This window comes from Oncorhynchus mykiss, chromosome 19, assembly GCF_057628025.1.
Source record: "Oncorhynchus mykiss isolate SJ-2025 chromosome 19, ASM5762802v1, whole genome shotgun sequence".
NCBI lineage: Eukaryota > Metazoa > Chordata > Actinopteri > Salmoniformes > Salmonidae > Oncorhynchus > Oncorhynchus mykiss.
Window position 1 is genome coordinate 30,341,439 of NC_143040.1, and position 27,997 is coordinate 30,369,435.

At 42.2% G+C, this 27,997-nt stretch overlaps 1 pseudogene across 1 annotated transcript; it reads right to left on the reverse strand.

Annotated features, from left to right (window-relative positions):
• Nucleotides 1–27,527, reverse strand: LOC110498675 (tripartite motif-containing protein 2-like; annotated as a pseudogene). Its single transcript, XR_016488875.1, has 10 exons — nt 27,055–27,527; nt 23,329–23,510; nt 22,638–22,869; nt 21,470–22,182; nt 19,750–19,864; nt 12,858–13,009; nt 12,178–12,346; nt 3,058–3,128; nt 454–594; nt 1–241 (listed from the first exon to the last, which is right to left on the reverse strand). The product of XR_016488875.1 is annotated as a tripartite motif-containing protein 2-like (transcript).
• Between the last annotated feature and the right edge of the window lie 470 nt (nt 27,528–27,997).

The following is a 27,997-nucleotide window of genomic DNA, read 5'->3' on the forward strand; positions in this document are numbered from 1 at the left end:
CAAATCTACCCATTTACTCCGTACTGAGGATGGTGTGTGTGTGCAAGTCTTTGTGTGTGTGTGTGTGTGTACACTAAGTGTGCGAGGGCTACTGCAGGTAACGCTAGACTTTGAAGCAGTGGTTCCCAGAGTCAGCCACCACCACGTAGCCATTGGAGGTGAGGGCCAGGCCCTGGGGACCGTAGAGAGGGTCTGCCGATGTGTTGATGTAGGAGAGGAATGAACCACTGCCATCAAACACCTGAGAGAGAGAGATTAGTGGTATTCCAAATTTAACTGACTACTCTAGATGCAAATATAATACATCTAATCAAAATATTTGATAATAAAATTATACTTTAAAGTGCATTCTAGAGGACAGTATTTTTTTTCTTATTTACAGTTTAGTTAACACCTAAACAACGTCTCCCACTTCCCTGACCTTGGTCTCACTTCCATGCTATTTGGCCTCACCTGTATCCTGCTATTGCCCCAGTCTGCCACGATGATGTTGCCATTGACGTCTACCTCTACCCCCGTAGGGGCGTTGAACTGGCCGTTCCCCTCCCCGTTGGAACCAAACTTCAGAAGAAACTCCCCCTCAGGGTTGAACACCTGCAGAAAGGTACACATCCTTTTTTCAGAAGGGTACACAATCCCTTTTTATATAAAGAAAAGGTACATATCATCATTTGGTTCGGTGAGTGACAATTTGCTGTGAGGTCGCCTAGGCAGAGAGCTCCTGCACATTTTGTAAATATTTAATTCATACATGTTTTTTTGTTGGAATATTTTTTCATTATTTTTGGTTTTGAATAGCCAAATGTTTAGATTATATCTGTATTAAGTCTATTTGTTTCCTGCCCATGAATTCATTGCAAATCAGCGGTCTCATGATAGCTAACAATGTTACCAGGCTAGCTAGCTAACATTAGTGTATTTAGATTTGAAAACTCCCAACCAATTTTTGTTGTTGTTATTTCTACGGTCTTTTGACCCAATGAGGAAGACTAATGCATGACGAACTAGCAGTGACGTCATCTCGGGAGGTTTCCTCCTAAGTTATGAGCGGCCTGTCATCATAATATCTTTAGTGAATGGAGACTGGAGAGCTCAAAAACAAACTTCTTCTCTTTCTACACTACAAGACCAGAGAGTCAACAGCTACGGAGAGGGGGGGGGGGGGGGGGGGGGACAAGGCGCCAGTGAGATGCCTTCAATGGAGAGTGAACTGTGCTGTCAGGACCTGCTCATCTCCCCCCATTGACCTCCTTTCTCTGTTCAAGCCATGTGGTTCCATCTTGATTGTCACTCCACCTGTTGGAGGCTTGAAACACTCAACTTTCAACGCTGTCTGAAAATTATTGTTCCATATCTACTCTATCCTATAGCTGTTTTATTTTATTTTTTTGTAGCCTTGTCGGTTGAATTTGATATGTTGAACAATGCATAAAACAATGTTGAATTGAGCTTAACCAACTTTAGATTTTCTCCCCCCAAGACAATGGGTCGTACAAATGGCTCGACATCTAGGGGTGATACCATGTGACCTAGCAGGACTATAAAAGTTCTGCTCCCCTATCTCTTACCCTCTTCTCTTTGGACCTCCATCACCAGCAGGCTGACCATAGCTCCTGGACCTTTGCCTTTAATGGCCAGAACTGGTAACTGATCATTTAGGGGAAAAGTATATTTTAGAGAATAATACCTGTAATCCAGTACAGACATTGGGAAGGAAGTGCCCACACACTAAATAGGCTTAGAAGAAGAGTTAGTCTCGGAAGAAAACACAAGACTTAAAAGAGCTAGCGTAGCCTAAACGGTACACGTAAGCTAACAGTAAGCAACCCCTCTGAATCGGAGAGGTGCGTGGGGCTGCCATAATCAACATCCACGTCTTCGACACCCGGGGAACAGTGGGTTAACTGCCTTGCTCAAGGGCAGAACGCCAGATTTGAAGGAGAAGACAATTAGAGCACAGTGTCTGCAACTCAAGCAAGGAGCCAACAGAGAAGAGCAACAAGCATAAGGACACCAACTCAGGACCAAAGGAGCAACCTGGTGGAGGAACCCCAATTCAGCAAGACTGGACACACAGCCATCTTCTTTCTTTGTTCTCCTCCATGCAGCCTGAACCATCAAGAAGCCACAACAGAATTTGATCACTGACAGAGTACAACATCATTTAATGTTCAGGATCTCAATGTCTTCACTTGTTGTCTTAAAAATCTATTTCCTACCTTTTCATGATCATTCTCATTATGTTTAAATATTTTGATTAGTATTATTAAATGTTGATTGTATAAAGAAATTGTGTTTGTCTTGGTTTTCTGGTAAAGAACTGTTGTGACGTGACTACCATTAATGTGATGATTATTTTATCAAATCAATTAACTATGTTTAATTATTACGATGAATAAATTAATCATGTAACAATTAACTCATTAGCAGTCTTGGGGCACCACGGAAAAAGTTTAATGACTTTTCGTTTCCCGAATTAACTCAAGAATATCAGAATATATCATTATCATCTTAGTCACCCATTCATAATTTTTACCTCATATCAGTCTCATTTTGAACGTTGCATAATCCGTTAAATTTGCACGAACCCTGGTCTACATGATGACTCAGTGATACACAAATTGGCTTAATTATTTATTTAATAACTAACTAAATAATCACACAGAATTACATACACACAGGATAGATTATACATTGACTATTACTCTTTCTGGTAGAGTCTAACCGTTTTACACGTGTAGCCACAGCCCCACGCTTTCTGGCCTAGTAGTTTTAAACCATTTGTGACGTCCGGCTTACTGTCTGTATACTGGTCCAATGTAAATTTCATTAAGAGTTTTTTTTAAAGTGTTCCTTCCATTCTTTTTGCCTGACGGTAAAACTTTACATGAAAACAATCCTCATTTAGAATGCTAAAATCACATTTCAGCTTCACACAGATAGGATCATATTTAATCATATAAGTTTTTCAGAAAGGTACACAAACATTTTATGGGAAAATATACATACTTTTTTCACAAGGGTACAAATAATTTGTAATTGATGAGATGGTCTTACCTTCACAGAATGATTATGGAAGTCTGTAACAATTATCTCATTGTTATGGTTGACTGCTGCAAAGTGAGGATCTGGATCAAACAGAGAGATAGGAGCACGGTTAAATGCATGTACTATGGCAATGTAAACAACAAAACAGAGGAAAGTAGAGATGGCTTGAGGTGATGGCAGAGACATGAGCATTGTCATAGCCCACTCGGTACTATTGATGAGTAGTCAGCTTTTTGGCACCAGGGATTCACCCAAGTGGGTGCTACTTGTTTGTATGGAGGAATGGCTACAAAAGTAAAGCGGCTACGCTACGGACATCGGGGACGTCGCGGTGCGCTGCTAAACTGCTCCGGACCTGTCTGGGCCTGACCCACATCCCTGTGATGCTGCCTCCCACCACTCAAGATACAATCAAGACCAACTGCTTCAGCTCCCATCCTGACTTCCTGATTTACTGTTTTTGTTTCCTTGTTTAATTACATTTGTGCTGTATACATAATTCAGCTTTAAGCTGGCATACCACAGCCTACATGTAAATGTAATAAAACTACTACTAAAGACACTGCTGACAAAGTTGAAAATGGCTTGCTTTAAAACAATGTATCATTTGATGTGATATGTTTATGAAAGACATGCCAAAACACATGTAGAAACTGATTCCACTGTTTGTATTTTATTATGTTAAACTAAACAAATATCATAATAAACTACAATCATTAACACAATTTTAAATGAAAAGACATGTATTTAACTGAAATGGAAAGCTATAGGAAAGAGTGGGGTAAATTGAGCAAAAGGGGTAAGTTGAGCCACCCTTGTTTCTAGGAAACCATAAACAACATTCATAATTTGACCAAATATTTAAGAAGGATTATCATTTCATGGAGTCTGTAAAGGAAGAAACCATATGGAAAAAGTGGTCACATTTTTTATTTGTGTAACGCTCCGGGTGTCGTGGGTGTGGAGTCAGACGCAGGAAACAGAGAGTTCACTACTGTGCTATTTAATGCACTCACGAAACACTTGGTGCTCAAAAACAAATGCCCCAAACACGGGGGACGAAAACAGTACAGCAGAATACACGACCAGGAACAAACACGTTTGTCTACTACATACACGAACGTTACAATAATTAATCCCGCACAAAGAAACAGGCGGGCCGGCTGTCTAATAACGCCCAACTAATTACTAACATACAGGTGCTAACAATAAACATACAAGGAGGGGGAGGAAAAGAAAATCAGTGGCAGCTAATAGGCCGGCGACGACGACCACCGAGCGCCACCTGAACGGGAAGGGGAGCCACCCTCGGTCGAACTCGTGACAATTTGTATTAATTATTTTACAAAAAAGCGATCGTAGTTGTGTTGAATTGTGTTTGGGAAATAAAGAGACATGGTTTTAAAAAGGTAATTGTAATATGTGACCCATTTCAGGAAACTAGGCCTATGTTGCGAGTCACTGCTGCACACGGGAGCCATTTGAATGGATTTTTAAAAACTTTTATCTAAATGCAGGTTTTTTTGCCTTCTGGGACATGTGAACTTTCATGTGCCTTAATAACAAACTTGTATGCCATCTGTAAATACAAATAAAATTGTTAAAATGACGAGTCTAGTTGGTTTAGCCACAGAAAAAGCTAGCAACCTTCCTGCTAGCCATGATTGGCTAAGATAATGAGTGGGCTGGACATGCCGAGAGATTCGTTTGGATTGGTCTGCCATATATAGCAAGCTTCTGTCTATTTGATCTGGTTAGAATGTGTAGGTATGTGGCTTTTAAAAATCGTTTTATTTTTTATTTTACTAGGCAAGTCAGTTAAGAACAAATTCTTATTTTCAATGATGGCCCAGGATCAGTGGGTTAACTGCCTTGTTCAGGGGCAGAACAACAGATTTGTACCTTGTCAGCCCATGCGATTCGTTCTTGCAACATTTCGGTTACTAGTCCAACGCTCTAACCACTAGACTACGCTGCCGCCCCAATATATTATATTGTTTAGAACTGCATAAGTGTTGATCTCCACTTTATGGAGGACTGAGTTTTGAAATCAGTGGAATTAGAGTATGATAGCTAAGGAGATGGAGAAAACACCTGTCTCCGGATTACATCTTCAAACTATGAGCAACCATGGCATCCGTGACGGAAAAGTGTCCAACCATGATGTAAAATAGGTAAAATAGTCTAGCTAGCTAAATTTTCATATATTACATGTTACTAATTTTAACAAAGTCGTTTTCATTTCAAGTTAGTGTACTGTTAAATTGTTGAAAAAAGCCTAACCAGCTCTCCTAAGGCGAGTAAAATGGTCAGAGTAGGGTGTTCTCATTTGTGTCTGGAAGTAGCTAGCAAGCTTGACAATGTTAGCCAGTTAGCTTGGATGCTTGACTGCCGTTGTGAGGTCCGAACACTCAGATCAACCCTTCTCATCGGCCAGTGTGCGCTCTGAATGCTCCGAGAGCCAAACGCTCTGAATTTAAGAATGAACAATCTGACAGAACAGTTGCAGTCACCAACTCTCTGGATAACATAAAAACAGCTTTAACCAGCTCTGCTAGGGCGAGTAATGTTCAGTGAGCTGTTCTCTCATTTTGAAGTAGCTAGCAAGTTAGCCAGTTAGCTTGGGTGCTTGACTGCTGTTGTTAGTACAGAACGCTCGGTTCAACCCTTAAAGAGATGGGTCGGGCTATAGCTTAAGAGGGTATGAACGATGCTGAATGGGTGTAGACAAAGGGTGTACCAAAACATTCAAAGGCAATCAACATTAAAAGCAGAATTACTTTCCAATTGTTCCTCAAATGTAGTGTATGATATACCATTTTTTAGCTCTGTCTCTGCTTTTATCCAATGTAAAAATGAAAATAAAACATTTAAATTTTGCTACATGAGACTGAATGAATCAAGGCGGTCCGTCACATATTTCATTCAGTAGAGAAAATGTGTAGGCGTCTTAACTTACCCTGTCCCGCGGCTCAACAAGTGCCAAGAGACTACTTTTCAAAACTGTAATGTTTACTTTAATTCTGATTATTTCCAGGGATACACAACATCCTGAAATATATGTTGGTATGATGATAAATATAAAAAACCTAATCAAATCAAATTGTATTTGTCACATGCGCCGAATAATTCACCTTAAAGTGAAATGCTGACTTACAAGCCCTTAAGCAACAATGCAGTTTTAAGAAAAATACTAAAAAATAAAAAAATTAAGTAACAATTAAAGAGGATCAGTAAAATAACAATAGCGAGGCTATATACAGGGGGTACCGGCTCAATTTACCCCACTCTCCCCTATTGGATGTTTTGACAGGTTATTTGCTATTTACGTGTATGCTTAGGCCCACAGTGCTTTTTGTTTGTTTGTTTTTTTTATTCATTTGTTTTTTATTTAATTTACATTTTATTATGTAAATCATGAATTCTGATTTTGATGCAATAAAGAAAGTATTGTATAGATTATATTTGATAGTCCCAGTTGGTACTAGAACATCAAGGCCTCCAGCGGGGAAAACAACCTGTGGTTACCCCCATTGGCTCACAGCTCACACCTTTTTCAAACGCAATGTTCTTGTTGTCTGCTTGTTTTAGCAATTACAAAACTACATGGAAGAAAAGTACAACACGCCTAAAGATTACTTTTCAACACTGCCAGCTCCTGAATGTTCTGTCTACTTACAAAAACGTAATGTTGTAGGGCTTCCCTCATGATGGTGCAAGCTAGCTACCGACAAGAACATGAATAAATCCTGTTAAAGAGGCTGCGAATTTTTGCAGATTTTTGTTAAAAATCGTGCAACATTTCAACGTCCTGCTACTCATGCCAGGAATATAGTATATGCATATGATTAGTATGTGTGGATAGAAAACACTCTGAAGTTTATAAAACTTGTTAAATCTTGTCTGTGACTATAACAGAACGTGTTTAGCAGGAAAAATCCCAAGGAAAACTGTTCACAAAAACCCCCCCAAAATAGATAGGGCCCAGTTTACAATGCCTACAGCTTCCACACGATGTCGCCAGTACTGTCAATTGATTTTAAATTTATCCTTGGTAAAATGAGGAATAGGCACTTCCTGTCGTCAAGTACACCAGAGGAAGTTATGAAAGAGAGAATGTGGACCATGATTTCAAAACGTGCTGCTATTGAATACAGATCGCCCCGTGATCAATTTGATCGATTATTAATGTTTACTAATACCTAAAGTTGGATTACAAAAGTAGTTTGAAGTGTTTTGTCAAAGTTTATAGGTAACTTTTTAAATTTTAAAAAATGACGGTGCGTTTTGGAACGGTGCTTTTTCATGGATCAGACGGGCTTCATAAATTGACATTTTGGGTATACATGGATGGATTTAATCGAAAAGAAAAGACCCAATTGTGATGTTTATGGGACATATAGGAGTGCCAACAAAGAAGCTCGTCAAAGGTAATGAATGTTTTATATTTTATTTCTGCGTTTTGTGTAGCGCCGGCTACGCAAATTATTTTGTTTTACGTCCCTTTTGGGTATTTCGGGGGTTGCATGCTATCAGATAATAGCTTCTCATGCTTTCGCCGAAAAGCATTTTAAAAATCTGACATGTTGGCTAGATTCACAACGAGTGTAGCTTTAATTGAGTACCCTGCATGTGTGTTTTAATGAAAGTTTGAGTTGTATCGAGTACTATTAGTTGTCACTCTGAAATTTCCGCTGATGTTGATCCCTGTACAGGGACAGCAGCCGTAAAAGGTTTGCTAGCCAAGACCAACAACACAAACAAACGGACTACACTGCTACATGTAGTGAGTGGAGTTACTAACGGACTAAATAAGTTTAATGTCATACCTGTGATTAAATGTTTTCTACACACAACTACGTGTAGCCTACTTGGACACTGGGATACCACATTTTTCACTCTCCCACGCTGAATAGCCTGAAGCCACAGGGCTCTTCTCGCAGGTTCTATTCCCCTACGTTAGGTTGGGATTTTTTTAAACCGCTTTTTCTCCCAAATTTCGTGATATCCAATTGGTAGTTACAATCTTGTCCCATCACCACAACTCCCGTACGGACTCGGGAGAGGCGAAGGTCGAGAGCCATGCGTTCTCCAAAACGAGACTCTGCCAAGCCATATTGCTTCTTAACACACTGTTCGCTTAACCCGGAAGCCAGACGCACCACTGTGTCAGGGGAAATGCAGTACAACTGGTGACCGAATTCAAGGTGCATGCACCCAGCCCGCGACAAGGAATCGCTAGAGCGCGATGGGATAAGGATATCCCCGGCCGGCCAAACCCTCTCGTAACCCAGACGACGATGGGCAGAATGTGCGCCCCCTCAGGGCCTGCTGCGACAGCCTGGGATGGAACCCGGGACGGGAGTGATTACTCTGCGATGCAGTGCCTTAGACTGCTGCGTGACTCAGGAAGCCGTGGGTTGGGATTTTTTACCTGGGTACATTGAAAAACATTGCAGCTTTTCGGCATGTTTTGTTATTTCAGTACAACAAAAAAAATCTATGAAGTTGGCTCTTTTACAATGGGTGTCAATGGGAAATCATTTTTATTTTCTCCAATTTGTGGGCGTGGTTGAGGGGAATTCCTTATGGCGCGAATATCGACTTGGAGTATCAAACATGACTTACGTTATGACATAACAAACGAGGACATTCCGGGGTTTCCAGAACCTGAGATTCTTTCATTTTCCAGTCACTGTTATCTTGAGCAACGATCAGTCAACAGCCAAAGCATAAACTTTTCAATATCTTTTTTTTTCTCCAAGCTTTACATCATCAGCAGCAGCAGGATTTGCCAGCAAACCAATGTGGACAACACAAGAATGTATGCCCTGTCATACATGGCTCCCAATGGGCCCAGAAACCCCAGTGCCTCCCCTTTCCATTGGTGATCTTCATTTTGAGGTTACTGACGCTGTTTTGTATTGCAAGTTTAGGCCTTTCAGGGTATACACTCTATCCAGGTCATTAGGGACCAAATCACCCATTATTCAATGACAAGCACATAGGTCAACTTTCTTAGCCCAGCCAATACAGAGCGTGCCCTGGACACGAGCAACTTTGAAAGCATCCATGTAAAACTTATGCGGATCATGTGGTCTCAGCGTGACCCATCCTTGAGAAAGAGCAGAGAGGGAATACTTTTGTGAAGAACCTGGACAAGACCATCTGCCTTCAGACATTGTGTCCAGTAAGCTGGTTTGTGACGAGAATAGGCAGTCTAAAGGCTATGCCTTCGTCCAAGGAGACTTCTGAAAGAGCTATAACAAAATTAAACGGAATGCTGCTAGTGTAGCACAGTGTAGCGCTTACTCTTCAGCCTAAAGTGTCCCCACTTGCGCCACAGAATAGTTCGCTTTTTGCATGGGACAGACTGGTAAGATGCTGCAGTAGGGTGGCCATGTGTGCTAGCAAGGCAGAGGTCATTTGTGGACACCAAGCCAATATATGTGGCCCCAGCACAAGGCTCAGCGTGTCAAGTTCCTCACGAACCAAAACAAGGAGAGGATGGACCGCTACAAGGAGAAGACCAACCCTAACCTGGTGATCATCTCCAACCAGCCTGCTGCTCCAACTGGGTATTTCATGGCTGCCACTAAGGTAAATCCAAATGATTGGATTTCATGTGGACAATATTTCGACATTTACATTTTTGTCGTGTGAATTAAGAATAGTACATTATATAGGACAATTACATCAGGAGAAGAAAACAAATGAAGCAACATCAATAAAGCATTTCTTTAAAAAAAAAAACATCAAATCACATTTTATTTGTCACATACACATGGTTAGCAGATGGTAATGTGTAGCGAAATGCTTGAGCTTCTAATATCTAACAAGTAATCTAACAATTCCCCAACAACTACCTAATACATACAAATCTAAAGGGGTGAATCAGAATATGTACATGTAAGTAGGGTTGCAAAGGGTTGTAAACTTTCTGGTAAACTTTTGGGAATTTTGCTTACATTTTTTTTTTCATTTTTTTAAGTTAGCTTTTTTTGTGGAATACACAAGGCAGGCAATTCTAGGTCTTGTGACATATTTTGGTTAAACTATTCAATGGAATTGCAACCCTCTGCATGCACAGTACACATGTACAGCTGATTCTTAAGATCTTGCACACTAATGAGATGCTATTGAACTCACACTACTACACTGTATGAGCCAAGGACTACATGCTTTCTGGTAAGTTTTGATTACAATACTGGGCGGGGTGAATATATTTTATGACATACATTATTTTTTGTTAACTAGTAAATAGTAGCCTACAGCAAAGTGTGTTTAAATAATTTCCAATTTAACAATTTCTGCATGTTAGTTTTTGCTACCATGTGGGTTTTAGCTTGCTTGAGCCTGCTAACTGAGGACTGTTAATTCACCTGTTTCCATACATGTTTAATTTGAAAACATTTACCTTACAAAGGAGTTGTTTATTCTAACTGCTTAACTATTTATCTGTACATGGAATTGTATTTTGTTATTTTTTTACTCAGTTGTTTCTAATCTTTACAGGAAAATGCCACAGGCACCATCTGATGTGTAGAGACAAGTCCCTGCAGCTAATGTAGAAGTAAAAGCTGTGTACATTTGCAAATACTGTGCCAAATCATATGTAAAGAATGCAACAATGATACACCCCTCCAACCAGACATGCTTTATCTACTCATTTGCTGGATGCAGAGTTCATCAGAGTTCAAGTGAAGGTCAAGCAAATCATAGAGAAAGCAGACTGTATTGCAATCATCTCTGATGGGTGGTCAAATATTCGTGGACTAGGAATAAATAACTACATAATCTCTACCCCTCAACCAGTATTCTTGAAGAGCACAGGCACAGTCATCAATGACCTCGGACCACAGAAGGTATTTGCACTGGTGACAGACAATGCTGCAAACATGAAGGCTGCTTGGTCTCAAGTGGAGTAGTCCTACCCTCACATCACACCAATTGGCTGTGCTGCACATGCATTGAATCTGAAAAATTGACGGCCATCCGGGCAAATTTGAGCCTGACAACGAGCCATCATCCACAAGGTTGGACAGTGAAGATGAGGCCTCAGAGTCTGATGTTCAGAAGTGGCCATTGAGGAGGTCCAGGGCGAAGACATGGAAGCCTGAGAGGAAGACAACCAAAGCTAGACTATCATTTTACAGATGTATGTTGAAAACGTTTTTGGGAGATGCGGTGGATCATTTGGGATCATTCAATATTCCCTTTCGGTTTCTCCATATGATATGGTAAATATATCCAATGCAAAAACATCTATATTTAAATGGTATTTATATTCATTTGCATATATTTCCGTTAATTCACATATATTCCCGTTAATTCCCATGGAAAGATTACACCTCTGAATATTCCCCAAAATGTGCAACCCTACATAGGCAATGTGCAAGAGATGGTATAAAATACAGTATATTCATGTGATATGAGTAATGTAAGATAGGTAAACATTATGAAAGTGGCATTATTTAGAGTGCATTGTATAAAGTGACAAGTGATCCAGTGGACACTTTCACGTCTAGGTAAGGTTAACCCATACCTTTTAAAGCAGCAATCAGCAGTTGAAACAATGACAAAGCGTACTCCCCACCACTGTTTCTGTAAAAAGAGGGGGGATGCAGCAGAAGAAAAGTAACCACTCAAATTCAACATGTATAGATTTAATCATGTTTTGAGGCTATACAGTGTTTGTTTACATTTACTGTGGTTACAAACATTGGAGTTAAACAAGCTATATTTTGGGTTCTGATTGGGTATATCTGTTGAAGTAAGCTGATGAGGCAAAAGTTACATTCTTCAGGAATCAATGGGTACATATCATTAAGTACAAAAATGGATGTCACAACTGCTGATTGCCCCTTTAAGATAAGGTTGGGTTAATTTAAAATTGAAACATTGAATTGAAACACACACACACAAACACACATGACTGACAAAAGCAATTGGCTTCGAGACAGTAGGAAGAGCATAAGGGAAGTCCCCCTTGATCAAATAAAAGGTCAAAGGTCACGGTCACGTTCTAAAGGTCACTCACCTGGGGGAGTCCTCATTCCGCATGCAGTTGGTGAGAGCATAAGAGAGGGAGCTCAGAGGGGAGTGCAACACCATTACCATTGAGTGTACCTGCAAACTGCAGGTCGCCGTTTCCACGGTTACCAAACTTGGTGACCAGCTTTCCGTTGGGCTGGAAGATGAAGGCGCAACACGCCTTGTTGTCCATGATGATGACGTGGCCGTTCCTGTCCACCGACACGCCTTTGGGGCCCATCAGCTTGCCCAAGCCAATCTTATTCTGAGATAGAGGGACAGTAGATAATACCCCAGTATTGCTGTTGGTTATTTTATATAAAGAAATAACAAACAGGTTATCGCAAGTTAATGTTTCAGGCTAACGTCAAAGTCTCATAGTGGCATGGGAACATATTTTTCAGGTGCTGCTGGGTAGAAAAAGACTAATCAAGTCAGAAAGCATACCCACATTGAGCTATCCATTATCAGTAAGCATCAGCCATCCAAAGCATCACTTAGGATAAAGCAATTCTGACAGCAGCTATTAGTTGATATGACGGAAAAGACTGGAATCCAAACTGAATAGCCCTCCATTTCAATATATTTTCACGTCAATGATGAAGTCTGGACCTGCTCCAACAGAGAGGCACTCGGACCGACAATTGGGGCAGCTAGAAAGCAGCATAACGGATTTCAATGAAGGCAGGTCCAGACTGAATCAGTACGGTGGAACAGAGTGATATCTAGTGTCGATTCCAGGATAAATGACAGCATTGTATAAACTTTGAACTCACCTTGAACTTCCCATCACTGGAGAAGATGCTAACCCACTTGTTGTTGTAGTCGGCTGGGGTGGACCGCCACTCCTGTGGGCCGCTGCAGTTGCCCTGGAGACCGTCCACGCACCCCAAAGCGGCTCATGAACAGACCGTTGTTAGAGAAAAATCTGCGAAAGAAACACGGGGCCGAATCTCATGACTGAAGATGATCTGATTGTCAAAATGCTTTGAAATATAACACTTAAATCAATGGATAGTCAGGGCTCTTTTTTATTCAAATCAAATTGTATTTGTCACATACACATGGTTAGCAAATGTTAATGCGAGTGTAGTGAAATGCTTGTGCTTCTTGTTCCGACAGTGCAGTAATAGCTAACAAGTAATCTAACAATTCCTCAACAACTACCTAATACACACAAATATAAAAGGGTGAATGAGAATATGTACATGTAAGCATATGGATGAGCGATGGCCGAGCGGCATAGGCAAGGTGCAATAGATGGTATAAAATACAGTATATGCACCTGATATGAATAATGTAAGATATGTAAACATTACGAAAGTGGCATTATTTAGAGTGCATTGTATAAAGTGACTAGTGATCCATTTATTCAAGCGGCAGTGATTGAGACCCAATGTAGGCTGCGGACTCTCTGAGTTAGTGGTTGCTGTTTAGCAGTCTGATGGCCTTGAGATATAAGCTGTTTTTCAGCATCTCAGTCCCAGCTTTGATGCACCTGTACTGACCTCGCCTTCTGGATGGTAGCGTTGTGAACAGGCAGTGGCTCAGGTGGTTGATGTCCTTGATGATCTTTTTGGCCTTCCGCAGTCCTTGTTAGCGGGCCGCAACGGTGGCACTGTATTATCCTCAAAGCGGGCAAAGAAGGTGTTTGTCTGGAAGCGTGACGTTGGTGTCCGTGATGTGGCTGGATTTCATTTTGTAGTCCGTGATTTCCTGTAGACCCTGCCACATACGTCTCGTGTCTGAGCCGTTGAATTGCGGCTCCACCTTGTCCCTATAGTAGCATTTCGCTTGTTTGATTGCTTTGCATAGGGAATAACTACACTGTTTATATTCAGTCATATTCCCAGACCTTTTTCCATGGTTAAATGCGGTGGATCGCGCTTTCAGTTTTGGCAAATGCCGCCATCCATCCACGGTTTCTGGTTAGAGTAGGTTTTAATAGTCACAGTGGGTACAACATCTCCAATGCACTTATTTATAAACACACTTACAGAGTCAGCATATAGGTCGATGTTGTTCTCTGAGGCTGTCCGGAACATATTCCAGTCCGTGTGATCAAAACAATCTTGAAGCGTGGCTTCCGATTGGTCGGACCAGCTTTGGATGTTTCTCGTCACTGGTACATCCTGTTTGAGTTTCTGCCTATAAGACGGTAGGAGCAAGATGGCGTCGTGGTCGGATTTTCCAAAGGGAGGGCGGGGGAGGGCTTTGTATGCATCGTGGAAGTTAGAGTAGCAGTGGTCGAGGGTATTGCGCATGTGTGTAGCACAATCAATATGCTGGTAGAATTTAATTTGCTTTGTTAAAATCCCCAGCTACAATAAATGCAGCCTCAGGATATATGATTTCCAGTTTGCATATTGTCGAGTGAAGTTCCTTGATGGCCATCTTAGTGTCTGCTTGAGGGGGAATGTACACAGCTGTGACTATAACTGACGAGAATTCTCTTGGTAGGTAAAATGGCCGGAATTTGATTGTACGGAATTCTAGGTCGGTGAGCAGAAGGAGTTGAGTTCCTGTATGTTGTTAAGATTACACCATGAGTCGTTAATCATGAAGCATACACCCCCGCCCTTCCTCTTCCCAGAGAGGTGTTTATCTCTGTCGGCGCAATGCATGGAGAAGCCCGGTAGCTGAACCGATTCCCGCCATCATATCCCGAGAGAGACATATTTCCGGGAAACAGAGAATGTTACAATCTCAGATGTCTCTCTGGAAGGCAACCCTTGCTCAAATTTTGTCTACCTTGTTGTCAAGACTGGACATTGGCTAGTAGTATACTCAGGAGAGTTGGGCGATGTGCACGTCTACGGAGCCTGACCAGGTGGTCGCTTCGTCTGCCCCTTCCTCTGTTTTGGGTCGACTACTGGAATTAGATCCATTGTCCTGGGTGGTGGTCCAAACAGAGGGTCCGCTTCGGGAAAGTCGTATTCCTGGTCATAATGTTGGTAAGTTGACGTTGCTTTTAAATCCAATAGTTCTTCCCAGCTGTATGTAATAAGACTTAATATGTCCTGGGGTAACAATGAAATAAACAATACATACAAAAACAAAATACTGCATAGTTTCCTAAGAACTCCAAGCGAGATGACCATCTCGGTCAGTGCCATCATGCTGAATGGTCCTTTAAGGAAATAATTAGAAAATCCTCTTTGATATGATAAATTACACTTTTCAATTATTATGAACTGGAATTGTTATTGCCCTAATACCAATTTAGAGTTGGTATGTTTGCCATACTTGCAAATTTGCAAAAGTACCATGATATACAGCAAATCAATACAAACCATCTGAGCAGTCAGAGCTCCTAACCAAGTCTTGTTATCACCCAGTCTACATCAGAAGACTATTCTTCAGACACACCTCAAAGAGCTCTGGTGAGAACTCACAGTCAAAAGATAACACGGTGACTAAGTCAAGGCAGAACGACTTCAAAGAGATGAGCTAGATGCAGGGCTGTTCAATTCCATTCCTGGAGGGCCAAAACACTTATGTTTTTCATCCTCTCATTTGGGACTAATTCAAACCTGGGACACCAGGTGAGTGCAATTAACTACCAGGTAGAAAAAAACAACAAATGTTTTGGCCCTCCTCCAGGTCTGGAATTGAACAGCCCTGAGCTAGATTCTAACTACCACTCATAGGTTGTGATGGCGCCGAAGGGGATGGCTGACGTTTTATTGGCTCTTGACCAACCAAGCTATTGTGTTTGTTTTTTCGCATTGTTTGTAACCTATTTTGTACATAATGTTGCTCTCTTATGCCCAAAAAGAGCTTCTGGACATCAGAACAGCGATTACTCAGCTCGAATTGAACGAATAATTTTTCTTTAATTAATCGGACGGGAAGGATATACTCAACACCCGTACAGGCCCTCATCCCCGTCATTCGCTGGAGAAAGAAACTGAGATTTCTGGGAAATAGGATCAGGCGACGATTGGCTAATCTGCCTTTGCCATCCGTACTGTTAGCTAACGTTCAATCGCTGGAAAATAAACGGTACAAACTGAAAGCACGTATATCCTACCAACGGGACATTAAAAACGAATATCTTAGGTTTCACCGAGTCGTGGCTGAACGACGATATTAATAAAATACAGCTGGTGGGTTATACACTGTATCGGTAGGATAGAACAGCAGCCTCTGTTAAGACAAGGGGCAGGGGCCTATGCATATTTGTAAACAACAGCCGGTGATAAGGAAGTCTCTAGGTTTGCTCGCCTGAGGTAGAGTATCTCATGATAAGTTGTAGACCACACTATCTACCAAGAGTTTTTATCTGTATTCTTCATAGCTGTCTACATACCACCACAGACCGATGCTGGCACTAAAACTGCACTCAATGAGCTGTATACCGCCATAAGCAAAAAGGAAAACGCTCATCCAGAGATGGCGCTCCTAGTAGCCGGAGACTTTAATGCAGGGAAACTTAAATCAGTTTTACCTCGTTTCTATCAGCATGTTAAATGTGCAACCAGAGGAGGAAAAAACTTGAGACCACCTTTACTCCACACACAGAGATGCGTACAAAGCTCACCCTCCATTTGGCAAATCTGACCATAATTCTATCCTCTCGATTCCTGCTGACAAGCAAAAATTAAAACCGGAAGCTCCAGCGACTCGGTCTATAGAAAAAAAGAGGTCAGATGAAGCAGATGCTAAACTACAGGACTGTTTTGCCAGCACAGATTAGAATATGTTCCGGGATTCTTCCATTGGCATTGAGGAGTACACCACATCAGTCACTGGCTTCATCAATAGGTCCATCAATGACGTCGTCCCCACAGTGACTGTACGTACATACCCCAACCAGAAGCCATGGATTACAGGAAACATTTGCACTGGGCTAATGAGTAGAGCTGCCGCTTTCAAGGAGCGGGACTCTAAGCCGGAAGCTTATAGGAAATCCCACTATGCCCTCCGACGAACCATCAAACAGGCAAAGTGTCAATACAGGACTACATCGAATTGTACTATACCGGCTCCGACGCTCGTCGGATGTGGCAGGGCTTGCAAACTATTACAGACTACAAAGGGAAGCACAGCCGAGAGCTGCCCAGTGACACGAGCCTACCAGACAAGCTAAATAACTTCTATGCTCGCTTTGAGGCAAGTAACACTGAAACATGTATGAGAGCATCAGCTGTTCCGGGCGACTGTGTGATAACGCTCTCCGCAGCCAATGTGAGTAAGACCTTTAAACAGGTCAACATTCACAAGGCCGCAGGGTCAGACGGATTACCAGGACGTGTACTCCGAGCATGCGCTGACCAACTGGAAAGTGTCTTCACTGACATTTTCAACCTATCCCTGTCTGAGTCTGTAATACCAACATGTTTCAAGCAGACCACCATAGTCCCTGTGCCCAAGAACACTAAGGTAACCTGCCTAAATGACTAACACTGACGTGAGTAACACTGACGTCTGTAGCCATGAAATGCTTTGAAAGGCTGGTCATGGCTCACACCATTAACACAGAAACCTTAGACCCACTCCAATTTGAAAACCGCCCCAACAGATCCACAGATGATGCCCTTTCACACCTGAGCTAAGGACCCTGGGACTAAACACCTCCCTATGCAACTGAATCCTGGACTTTCTGACAGGCCACCCCCAGGTGGTAAGGGTAGGTAACAGCACATCCGCCACGCTGATCCTCAACACGGGCTCCCCTCAGGGGTGCGTGCTCAGCCCCTTCCCGTACTCCCTGTTCACTCATGACTGCACAGCCAGGCATGACTCCAATACCATCATTAAGTCTGCCGATGACACAACAGTGATAGGCCTGATCACCGACAGCATATAGGGAGGAGGTCAGACCCCTGACCGTGTGGTGCAAGGACATCAACCTCTCCCTCAACATGATCAAGACAAAGGAGATGATTGTGGACTGCAGGAAAAAGAGGACCGAGCATGCCCCCATTCTCATCGACGGGGCTGTAGTAGAGCAGGTTGAGAGCATCAAGTTCCTTGGTGTCCACATCACCAACAAACTAACATGGTCCGAGCACACCAAGACAGTCGCGAAGAGGGCAAGATAACACCTATTCCCCCTCAGGAGACTGAAAAGACTTGGCATGGGTCCTCAGATCCTCAAAAGGTTTTACAGGTGCACCTTCAGATCCTCAAAAGGTTTTACAGCTGCACCATCAAGAGCATCCTGATGCGGTTCATCACTGTCTGGTATAGCAACTGCTCGGCCTCCGACTGCAAGGCACTACAGAGGGTAGTGCGTACGGCCCAGTACATCACCGGGCCAAGCTTCCTGCCAGCAGAAGTAACTCTGGGTCTTCCTTTCCTGTGGCGGTCCTCATGAGAGCCAGTTTCATCATAGCGCTTAATGGTTTTTGTGACTGCACTTGAAGAAACTTTCAAAGTTCTTGACATTTTACGCATTGACTGACCTTCATGTCTTAAAGTAATGACGGACTGTCGTTTCTCTTTGCTTATTTGAGCTGTTCTTGCCATAATATGGACTTGGTCTTTTACCAAATAGGGCTATCTTCTGTATACCATCCGTACAACAAAACTGATTGGCTCAAACGCATTAAGAAGGAAAGAAATTTCACAAATTAACTTTAACAAGGCACACCTTTTAATTGAAATGATTTCCAGGTGACTACTTCAAGAAGCTGGTTGAGAGAATGCCAAGTGTGTGCAAAGCTGTCATTAAGGCAAAGGGTGGCTACTTTGAAGAATCTCAAATATATTTTGATTTGTTTAACATTGTTTTTGGTTACTACATGATTCCATGTGTTATTTCATAGTTTTGATGTCTTCACTATTATTCTACAATGTTTAAAATAGTAAAAAATAAAGAAAAACCCTGCAATGAGAAGGTGTGTCTCAACTTTTAACTGGTACTGTAAATGGGATAAAATATTAGAATGAAAGAGTAACTACAGTAGAAAAGTATTTTACCATGCCTAACTTGTATTACATGAAATAAGAAATGATGTGCTCACTCAAAATGAATGTGTGCTGTAGTAAATTAATTAATTAAAACCTTTGTCAATTTCTATTATTCATCTGGTATTCAAGCCATGCAAATCCACATATCAACATCGCAAATCTACAAAAGAAAATCAAGACACAAGTGCCTGTATGTTCATTTGATGGAACATATTCTCAGCCCTTTTCAACTCAAATGCATTAAAGGGAGGACGGACAGCTGATGTTTGGTCTCCATGATGATGACAAAGTTCAATAGCGATGATGAGTCATTGTCCTCAGCCTACCAGCATCCCACAATTCCTTCAGATATTTCCCTCAGGCCAAGAGAAGAAGCGTAATGTGTTTGTTGATCCTACCCTGAACAACTGGTATCATCCGAATATAAGACATTCTACTGTACATTGTTAACCACTTTGAGATGTAAACTCAATCTATTATTGCAATCCATTATATGACCGCTAGTTATCTTTTGAAGCCAAATTATTTTAGTGAGGTAGGTGGCTGAACTACATTTGTGTGACAAGTAACCTTGCCTTGAGACCTCTGTTAGCTCTAACAGTAAAGCATTAGCTTAACAGGCCTTGGTCAAAAGCAGTGCACTAAGGAATAGGGTGCTATTTGGGATTCAGACATGGTCTTGAGTCGCGTCAATAACATGGGTTTAATTAATGATCTGTGAAATGAAGCTAGAGATGGCATTCTCCAGACAGTTCCCTTACCTGAACACACTGGTTATTGCTGTCTGCTATCAACACCTTGCCTACTGAGGAGGCAGCCACACCCTATAGATTGGTAAATTCCCCTTTGTTTCTTTGCTTTGTACCTGGAAGGCATGAAATTAACAAGTGTCAAATTCCCCCGTAATGCTTATTCATCATATGAGTGTAGATTAAGTTTCCAAAGTGAAAACATTTTGACATGTGATTTTTTTTAAGGTGAACTGTATTATTCTTACATTGGTCAGTACCCGGAGAAACTTTTTTCCAATTCCACCCATGTATAACTTTGACAAGTAACTCATAACATATTAGTGTTGTCATGATACTAGAATTTTGACTTCGATACCAATACCAGGTTTAGTATCATGATACCCAATACCATCACAATAATCTACACCAAAATCATACCACAGCAAAAAAAAAGGTATATTAGCCAAAGTCACTGAATGGCACTTGATCCAGACAGAGAAACTCAGCTACTGCTCTGTTCAATCATTTGGCATCTTTTGAGGTTTTTTTTTATATCAAAATGTTTGAATCAATTATACAGTCATGAAATCAATTTGACTTTGTTTTTACCAATCTAAACTACATAACACAAATGGTAATAATTCATTTAAATGGTAAATCTCTATTGATAAAATTAGGCCCCGTGTACCTCAGTTGGTAGAGCATGGCGCTTACAATGCCAGGGTTGTGGGTTTGGTTCCAAAACGTATGTACTCACTCTGTAAGTCGCTCTGGATAAGAGCATCTGCTAAATTACTCAAATGTAATTGTAGCCTAGGCCTATTCACAATACAGGTGAATGCATAATAAATAGGAGACCAATAAAGTGAATGAATATAGTTTTGGTGGCAATCCGTTTTGAAATCAGTACATTTTGCATTATAGTTTCCATATTCAATCACAAACAAAGTACTATGGTAGTAAATTGATGTTTGCTTCCATTGTAAACTAGCAAAGTTAGCCTACAAAGCTTGATGCTACCTGTATCTTCTTGCATTTTAAAGTGTTCAGCCTGTATGGACATTGTTTTGAGAACAGTAATTAACAGTTTCAACATTTCAACATGCCGTTTCGCATTATTCAAGTGTGTTAACTTCTGTGCAGAGTGGGGAGCTAACATGATGCAGTCCAGATTCCCAATGCAGGCTAGCAATGAGTAAGTGTAGCACCTCACACTATAACGGGACATCGCTGAGCTGATAGAGTTGATCCGTGAGATACATTTTGACAGAAGTACTGAACATCACGAAAATTCAAGTACCAAACCAATTTTCATGTTCTAGTATCGAAAAAGTACTGATGTTTTGGTATACCGCAGTGGTGGAAAAAGTACCCAATAGTCATACTTGAGTAAAAGTGACGATATCTTCATAGAAAGTTACTCAAGTCAAAGTGTTAGTCACCCAGTAAAATACTACCTGAGTAAAAGTTTAAAAGTATTAAAAGTTACTAAAATATGCTTAAGTATCGAAAGTAGAAGTAAAAGTATAAATAATTTCGAATTCCTTATAATAAGCAAAGCAGACGGCACCATTTTCTTGTTTTAAAAATGTACGGATAGGCAGGGGCACACTCCAACACTCACACATTATTTACAAAAGATGCATTTGTGTTTAGTGAGTCCGCCAGACCATAAGTGAACTATCCTTTTAAATGTTTTAGGTGAACTGTTCCTTTTAAATGTGTTAAACACCAATTACCGATCCTGAAAATTTGGTCATCTTCGATGGGGTTCTCTTTCCTCTTCCCCGTGCTGTACATACTGGCTGGCCTCTTGATGGCCTTCTGCTTGATGTGGCTACTCCCGGGCGACTTCAGCCTCTTCTTAGCGCTCTCCGTACTGGGCGACACATCCGCCGACTTTGTCGCTTCAATCTTAAATGGACTCCCCTTAATATGCTGGTCGTACAGACGCAGCAACAGCGTCAAACTACCCTCTTTCGGCACCTTGTACAGATACTCGTACGTCCCGTTCTTGTTGTCCAGTATCTCGCCGTTGCCCACGCTACCGTCCGGCGTGGCGATCTCCGCCGTGATGTTGGCTTTCCCCATCTTACACAGCTCACCGTCCTTGTCCTTGGTCGTGATGGTGACAGAGGTGGGCAGGCCCGCTACGCACTGCCTCAGGCCCTCGCCTGTGGCCACCGTCTCGGACGCCACGGCATTTGTGGTAACTATAGCACCCAGGTTGTGGATGGACTTCTTGAGGCCCTCTGACTCCACCAGGAAGTACAGCTGGTCATTCTCCCTAGAGGGGGAGCCCTTGGCTGGCCAGCTCACTGAGCCGCTCGCTCATCTGCTTCTTGACGAGCAGGACCTCGGCGCCGTGGCTCATGGCCTGCTCGGTGAAGTTGCAGCTGCTGTTGATGCCATCCTGGCCCTGGAATAACGAGTCCAACTGGGCTTGGAGCACCTGAGAGAAACACGATGTAGAGAGAGGGGTGGGATAGTAGAGAGGGTGAGGGTGTATAAGGGTGTCAGGTGGGTGTGAATGGAGATGCACATGTGGACATGCAAGCTTTGAAGCATGTCATTATCACCACTTAAGAGTTCAGTGCCAATGTGGTAGTGCCCCGTGCCAGTATCCCATAAAAATAAACCTGTTGCTATGGTGACGAGCTAAAGCGATAAGCAAGAAAGTTGAATGTCATGGAATCTCCTGCTGAGGTGCCACAGACATGTCTAGACTGTTAAATGCCATCGATCACCCTCCCCCCGACCATCACTGTAATTTCAATAAGGTGACCGATCGGTAGAATAATTTACTCCTGCAATAACGTTATATGGACACTGATGGATGGACATTATTAGGTGTGTGTGTGTGTGTGTGAGAGCGAGAGAGAGAGTCTGTCTGTCGTTATATCCTACGTGGTTGGGGCAAGAGAGCGGTTGTCCCGTGGCCATAGAGTTGATGGTCTCCAACACTGCGCTCTCCTGGCTGCAGCTGTCGCTGGGGGGCCGGTGCAGCACATCCATCAGGTTGGTTATGAAGAAGTTGCTCTGCAGCGCCGCCATGCCTTTCTCCGGCAGGATAGATGTCTGACGGCACACGGGGCACGACAGCGTCAGGCTGTGGGCGGGGATGTAGTTCTGCAGGCACCTGGATAGGGGAGAGGGAGGGTAGAAGGGTGGAGTCAAATGTCTGAGATGTGGATATACTTACTAGTGTTTCTAGACTATTTTTATACCGCCACAGCCCTAATACATGTCATGACAGAAAATACAGGCTACATGCCTGCATCCCAACTGGCACCAATTGGAACTGGTCACTGTTCCCTGTGGAATTCAACTGACAAGGTGTCCCCCTTTCCTTAAATATGACCTAACCGAAATGTGACTTTCACATTTAATTTCACATTTAATTTAATCACATTTAATCTCAAAGACAATCAAGCTCACGCACTCTCCCAAACTGGACATAAAGAACAAAATGAGACAGGCAGGGAGCACGCACACACACGCACACACGCACGCACGCACGCACGCACACACACACACACACACACACACACACACACACACACACACACACACACACACACACACACACACAACTCACCTCTCACAGAGGGTATGGAGGCAGGGCAACACTTTGGGGTTGTTGTAGCGGTCCAGGCATAAGCTGCAGATCAGGAACTGCTGGTCGATCTGTCGCACCACAGGGCTGGAGATGCTACTGGAGCCTTCACTGGCCATCCTAATATTCTGTCATAAAGTTCTCTCTTCCTCTCACCCTGTGCCCTACAGAGAGAGACAGAGAGAGGGGGTTTAGAGGGGTTCACACACACATATAAAAGGCAGTACCTGAACTGATCACTGTAACTTTTTTGCAGTTACTGCAAACATGACCCCCCCCCCCCCCCATTTCCTCCATAACACTATACAATGGAGGCATGATATTTGTCCACATGATAAAGCATGTACTTAACAGGATCGGTGTCCCTAAACCGGGATGGTTGTTGCTCAATATGCGATAATGTGACTAGAAAACATTTCCAGGACATAGACATGTCATATATGGGCAGAAAGCTTTAAAATTCTTGTTAATCTAACTGCAGTGTCCAATTTACAGTAGCTATTACATAAAAAAAAATACCATGCTATTGTTTGAGGATAGTGCACAACAACAAAACACCATCACGGCAACTGGTTTGATACATTCACCTCTAAAGGTAACTAATGTATAACATTCAGTAATCTTGCTCTAATTTGTCGTCCTGAGGGTCCCAGAGATAAAATGTAGTGTAGTTTTGTTTGAAAAAATAATTCAAATGTAGGAACTGGGTTCTACAGTTTGACCCCACTGCTGTCTCTGGCTCCACACCCATCCCACTCTGCCATCTAGATGTGTCTTTTCTGTAGGGAAGCTAATGATCCATCATGTATGACATTCCTGGGAGTGTGTAAACTTAAATTTGTATTACCATAGCATTTTTGAATGTTCTCTATAGTTATGGTGCAAAATGTTGTGTAGTGAGGTAATTCTTACTGGATCAGTCTGAAACTTTGCACACACACTGCTGCCAACTTGCAGACAAAATCGAGATGACATCAAGGCTCCTATGTTAATGTATCGCTGTTCTCTTGCCTTTCAAAAAAATATATATAGAAAACGCATGTATTGTGTCTGTATTATCTTTTACCAGATCTAATGTGTTATATTCTCCAACATTAATTTCACATTTCCACAAACTCCAAAGTGTTTCCTTTCAAATGGTATCAAGAATATGCATATCCTTGCTTCAGGTCCTGAGCTACAGGGAGTTAGATTTGGGTATGTAATTTTAGACGAACATTTTAGAAAGGGTCAGATCCTTAAAAATATTTATTAATGGATAGAAGATGTCAACCTATTTTTTGACCAAATGTGGAGTTACTGCTATTTTGCTTGTTATGGCAGTATTATAGACTCATTGACCAGTTTATTAGGCGTACCCCCCCGTTAACAAAAATGGTTCGCTCCTACAGACAGTGAGTCACATGCCCGTGGCTTTCTCTATAAAGCAAGCAGGCAGGCATTGAGACATTCAGTTACTGTTCGACAACATAAGAATGGGCAAAACGAGTGACCGTAGCAACCTTGAACGTGGTATGATCATCGATTTGGTGTAAGCAGCATGAGTCCATGGCCCCGTCCTGCCTGGTGTCAACGGTACAGGTTGGTGGCGTAATGGAGTGGGAAATGTTTTCCTGGCACACATTATGTCTCTTAATAGCATTTGAGCAACGTTCTCATGCCCCGAAGAATCCAGGATGTTCTGGAGGCAAAGGGGGGTCTGACCTAGTACTAGATAAACTGGCCACTGAGTGTATGCATGCTTTAATTTGACATGCTCCTATGAACTTCACATGTTGGTGTTCATGGGTCCTTTTCGAAGGAAATACCCTACTGTATTATATGCATGTATATGTTGTTGCTGTTTTTTGAAGAATCCAATTTCTTCCTTTATGAATAAAGTTTATTAAATTAAATTAAATGAATGTAATGCAGCTACCACCACCATAGGACTTTACATTTTTAACGTGCAGTTTGTCATTTTCTCTTAGACTGTCATCATGAATCATCAGATTCATATGTGCCAGTCATAAGGATAGTAGTTTCTTACCACAGTCAGTAAAAGCATAATTTTTCTGACATGTTGCAAGGCTGGCTAGAGGATAGGGGACACTTGTCAGACAAGACTGTGTGAGCAGAGTAAGCAAAGCATGTGTGTCAGCTAGCTAGCGGTCTCAGGATGTATTTAAGACAGGCAAAGAAACAGGATGCCTCTGCCCGCTTGTAGAAAAAGGCCCTGAGGGACTCTCCTTCCCTTGCAGATGTCTCGTATAGTATGTGCCAGAAAATAGCTTGACAGGAAAAATACCATTGCCATAGCTACCAGGATGGAGACCCTTGGTTTAACCATTTACGTATAGTTTGTTTAAATCTTAAATGCTAACTACTCGACAGTACACAGCAGGGGTCAAGTCATTCATAGTGTCTGTCGCTAGTTTATCTAACTTACAATATTTACATAACTTTGGTTGTGCGGCCCTTGAAGCTTAGTGGGTTTCAGCCAAATTGGTGGATTGATGTAAAAAATATTTTTTAAATTTACAAAAAAAAAAGATTTGCGGTCAAATCAAGCTAGATTTATCTGGAAAGACATCATTACACAATCCTTTTCACTTCCTGGGTCAACTAAGGGTTAACGCTCCACATGTGGGCACTGGGGACCTTTCAGAGAATGACAATCTGGTTCATGGTGTATTGAGATACCACCGAATATTTATGACACCATAACACTCAAACATAAAGAAAGAAAGTTGCACACTCTTATATGCTCCCAACAATTGAATGGGTAAACCTAATAACCAATGTTTTGGCAACGCAGTGCCTTCTTCAGGGTTGCATAATGAATGCTTGAACCAGGTTATGAAGGAATATTTTTGGGTGTGCGTCAGCTTATGCTTTTTATCATAACACTCAATATCTCTCGAAAGCCTCGTCAATCAAATAGATGATTTGATTAATCAAAATCCAGCTCCTTCACTGATTTATCAATTCCCATGAAATGTAGCTGCATATCTAGGTGGATTTGCAGCGCATGAATGTGTCTATGAAACTATTCCACAAATCCTTCTCTCAGACACAGACACAGCACAGCCATAACAGACACACACAGACACAACAAGGGCACAATAAGTCAGACACAACAGTCAAAGGACACAACGAAAACAACACCAAACAACATACAGAACACATACAAAACTCCTGTCGTCTCAGAAAGGGAGGTCTCGCTGTTACATAATCTTTATGTAAGGCAGCTTGAAATGCAACTAAATAAATCTTGCTTGATTAATCCATCAACATACCACGAGCAGAGTCTCATGGGCAAAAGATGACTGATGACAGATGACAAAGGTACATTACTGTTGAAGATGTCAAATTATCTTGACCAATCAGAGAAGCCGAGTGCAACTTACATGAACAAACATATTTGTTAAAAGTCCTTAAGTTCTGTAGATATCAGCATTAACAATGACCCTATTTGAAAATGCCCAATATTAATCAATCAAGTCAATAAACAAAACCACAAATCCATTACTCAAACATATACAGTGCATCCCCCCGACTATATGACGATATTGCAAAGACACTATATGAATCACTCTAAAATCCCTATCCCAAACACAGTCACAGCATCTGTGAAACAATCAACAAGCTGATATAGTCAGTGACACTGTCACCCACCCAGTGCTACCCTTGCCAACATAAGACTGTGCCACCATGCCATTTACCCACCACGTTCTGTAGGAGCCCTACCATCGCTGAGTCATCCTCTGAGTAAAACGCAGCGCATGCTTCTGCCCCCTAAAGACGCTCCTGTCCAGGTAGCAGAGAAATTATGAGCTGCTTAAGAGCTGCTAAACTTGAAAAGAGATGACGGCACATATCAAGAGGAGAGAGAGTGAGAGAGCAGGATTAATTGCAAGAGCCAACAGTGTGGACCTATGTCTGGACTCGTAGCCAATCAATTTCTTACATCTCTTCCCCTCTTCCTCCCTCCTTCTGTTGCTTTCCTCCCTCCCTCTTACTGTCGCTTTTCCTTTTTCCCCTCACCCTCTTTCTGTCTCCCTCCCCTGTTTCCCACTCACCCTCTACCCCTCTTTTCCCCCTCACACTCCCCCTCTCCTCATCCATCCCTCCCTCTCTCTCTCTCTCTCTCTCTCTCTCTCTCTCTCTCTCTCTCTCTCTCAAGTTAATGCTGGCTCACTGCAGAAGAGCTAGCAAGGGATCCTGGGAAAGGGATGCAGCAGCGTCAGTAAGCCGCAGGGTGCGGATTGGCTGGCATCTTGAAGAGCGACCAATGAGACAGGGAGTAGCTGGCGTGGGTCAGCTCGGCAACCAATGAGGCAGAAACTAACATGATCAAAGGGAGCAGCAGTGTGCGTGTGTATACACATATTGCTGACTAATGAGAGTAATGCTAGGGCAAAAAACAAAACTTTCACCCCTTGGGGTCCTGAGGACCGAGTTTGGGAAATACTGGACAAGAGAGAGAGAGACGGAGAAGAAGTGTGCTGCCAGTCGGCCTAGATCAAAAAGGCAGCCTCAATGGCACAATGCATGCACATACAAATAGACACACACACATAGATAAACACGCACACAGACTGTGACTCGCAGACACAGCTGGACACACACACACACACACACATGCATGCAAATGTCAACATTAAACAGC